The sequence below is a fragment of the Frankliniella occidentalis genome, unplaced genomic scaffold (assembly GCF_000697945.3).
Source record: "Frankliniella occidentalis isolate FOCC.00 unplaced genomic scaffold, Focc_3.1 Scaffold84, whole genome shotgun sequence".
NCBI classification, from domain to species: Eukaryota; Metazoa; Arthropoda; class Insecta; order Thysanoptera; family Thripidae; genus Frankliniella; species Frankliniella occidentalis.
This window is the reverse complement of record NW_026267213.1, coordinates 611,357-614,914: the sequence shown is the minus strand read 5'-3', so window position 1 is coordinate 614,914 and position 3,558 is coordinate 611,357.

Sequence of the window (3,558 nt, the reverse complement as noted above, 5' to 3'; positions counted from 1 at the left end):
CCCCCCTCCTCCTCCACACATCCTCCTCCTCCACACACCCTCCTCCTCTACACACCCGTACCCACGAGCACCTGCTCGTCTAGATGCTACTCGCTTTGGTCGCGGTATTGCTGTTAAGGAGAGATCCCTTTGCTATCATCCCACATGTTGCTTGGCTGGGGGAACCTTTGATCTTCCCCCCATCATATACAATAGTCGATTCTTAACACCGTGAAAAATATCGTCGTAAATTTACAAAAAGTTTCTCAGGCTAAGATTCTTGTAAACTTGAATTATATTTTAAGTTGTAAATTTACGACAGCACACGCGAAGGAATTCGAAGTCGATACATACTGCATGTATTTTTATGATTACAAATAGTAATTTTACAACTTGCGTGGAGGAAAATTTTCCTGTAAATCTACCTCCTTTTTTTCACAGTGCAAGCTTCAGGTGCACTATCTACATACAAGTTATAGTGTTAGAAATGAGGTTTTGGTGCAAAGAGTGCTCAAATCAGTGTGGGACGTTGACGAATAGTAGAGAAAGGGGTGTGGCCGTGTACCACCCGAGCAGCGCTGAAATGTCCATCGCAGTAACCGAGCGGCTGCGGCTTGGTCGCCACCATGGTCCCGTTCTCTAGTCGAATGAATGTGTATGTTTTTCTCTTCTCCTACCCATTGCGTTTTATCTTTCCCTTTTTCATCTCTCCCTTCTCTCACGCACCCTTCTTTTCTCTACCTCTTCTTCCCTGCACACCCCCTGTTGGTACTACCCTTCTTTGCGGGGTGAAGATTGGATTTTTGAAGTAGGGCGCGAATTTCTTCGTCGGTCTCGAGCGACCAGGGCCAGGGTCGTGCGCCGCGCGGTCGTCGCCTTCTGCTTTTGACTCGGACCAGCATGAGCCGCTATCTTTCTTTGAGTATCGCTCATGGTATCGGGATTCAGAATACTTTCAATCCGGTTTGGATGGATCTCTACTTTTTATTGCAACTCACAACTCTAGTTGTCTCAACCCCTAAGATATTGAAGTACATTGTTTTAAATAAAAGAATCCTTTAGGGTTTAAAAGATTCTCTATGTCTTAGGTTATGGAAATGAAAAGAACAAAACTTGGAACGTTCATTTCATTTTGGTCGCTTTTTATTTGTTTGCTATTGAAAGATTTTTCGATTATTTTTGGTAAAAATTTTACTTTGAACAGATCAATGTTTTTACAGACTTTGTAAAATTCCTCATGCGCCGTATCTCCCAAATCTTCGGAAAATAATCACTGAAGATCTAACTGAAATCAATGAAAATTTAACTATAATCAATGGAAATCTAACTAAAATCAATGAAAATTTAACTGAAATCAATAATACCCAGCCGAAAATACCGGTTACGGTTACGGCTACGGTTACGGCTACGGTTACGACTACGGTTACGGTTACACTCGTAAATTGGACCCATTTCCGGTTACGGTTACGATTAAAGTTCCGGTTACGATTACGTTTACTGTTTCGGATACGATTACGGTTAGTCAGCCCGGTTACGGTGAGAACGTTCCGGTTACGGTGATGACGTATTGGAAGTAACTCAAAGCCCCCATGAGACCAAAGCACATGTCGCCCGTGTAAACTTTTGACGCCGAGCACAATGGTGGTGTTTTCGTTGCGGTATCCCTAACAGTTCTCAAGATAGCCAGGGGTTGAAAAATCGACTCTTTCCAAACTCCACACATAGGTTTGACTTGTGTTTCCCTTACGTTACCCATAACCGTTTCTTCCTGCAAAGCTTAGTTTAAGCGCTACGACGTTTCAAAGTTTGATATTTTCCGGTTACGATCGTAATCGTTTCACATTACTCGTAACCGTAACTGCTGACCGTAACCGGGCTACGATTCCGGTCGTATTCGTAATCTTACTCGTAACCGTAAGTGTAAACCGTAATCGAACTCCGGTTACGATCGTAATCGTAAATTTTAACCGTAACCGGAGCAAATCACGACCGTAATCGTAAATTTTGACCGTAACCGTAGCAAATTACGGCCGTAATCGTAAATTCTGGCCGTAACCGTAACCGGAATTTTCGGCTGGGTAACTGAAATTAATGAAAATGTAACTGAAATCAATTCAAATCCAACTGAAATCTTATTGAAATCAAAGGAGACCCGTTGAAATCCACGAAATTCTGTGATATCTTGAAATCAGGTGTACAAGATTTTTTGGCGTTGTGGGCCCGTCGTTCGTCTACTTTAATGATCATCAATGCCGGGGCGCAGGCCGGGATGTGGTTCAGCGGCCACCGGTGGCCCGGGCCTGCCCAGGGGCCTCTTCCCGCTGGCCGTGCTCTGGTCCCGGTGGGCCTCATGGGCAGCATGCTAAGGCCGGACGAACCTCATGGCAGCCAATGGCGGGGCCTCTGCCCGCCGACTTCCTCAGCTTCCGATTACAGCTTTGTCCAGGACCTGTAACGGCCTAACGAGCGCCCGGGGGATGCCCGCACGATTTGGAAGCTGAGTGGACGCCGTGGCGTGGCGGGGGGTGGCCGGGCGGGTGGGTCGAGGAGGAGCCGGGCGGCGAGGGATACACGCTTCGATGACGTCGGTGTGTGGACGGGACGGGTGAATGGTGCTCCCCGACCAGGAAGGCACGTCAGGAAACATTTCACTGGTGATAACAGTTCCGGCGGCACTGCTCTGTTGTCCCTTCTGTTGGATTAGCATTGGCCTTCGGATCGTGTAGACGGAGCAGGTGAGTGCGAGCGCTCTGCGCTCTGGATGAACCCGTGTATATTGACAGGGTGGCATGTATAAAGCGACAGACGGTACGTTTCTTGAAATCGAATGTCGAAATCGTTCTACTTGTGTTCGACGTGCGCTCCAGCCAGCTCATTTGTCCGCATTACGAGAGGAAGGAAGGGGGCTGACGCATGTCAAGCTGAAAGGGAAATGCAGTGTCCAGTCTCCAACCCCCGCGTCCTTCCCCCGCGCACTGTTGTGTGGCTACACCGGATCAGATGAGCGCAGGACGTGCCTGTGGGTGGTGACAACAGTGCGCGACTAGTGCATCATTTACGCATATTCGGATAAAGAAGAGTTTGGACATAGTGTACGCACTAAATTGTTATGTTTTGTCCATAACTGCGTAGAAAGTAGTACGGAAATAGTGCGCCATAAAGATGTTTACATTATATAAATATAAATTGTTGAAGTGTCTTTTTGCATGGTGTCTTTTTGTATAATGGACTTCTTATTTTATAACTGCACACAATTTTTCGCGTGGGCGGCGCGTAATCTAAAGACACCTAGTTTTCCGCATGATTCTCACAGCAGGCCTGATTTTCACTCCCTGCGTGATGACATTCGATTCCTGGTTGGCTGCGTGAAGCTTACACTGAAAAATGCTTGCAAAGAATAGGATCGTATTGCAAACTATTTTGTTTGCAGCTTGCAAAGAATTTTCAAGCATCGTAATACAAACTAGTTCTTCGCAAGCTTGCAAACTATTTCTTTGCAATGCAAACACATTGTTTGCAAGGATTCTGACAGCTTGCAAAGAACTTCTTTGCAATACGAACTAATTCTTTGCAATACAA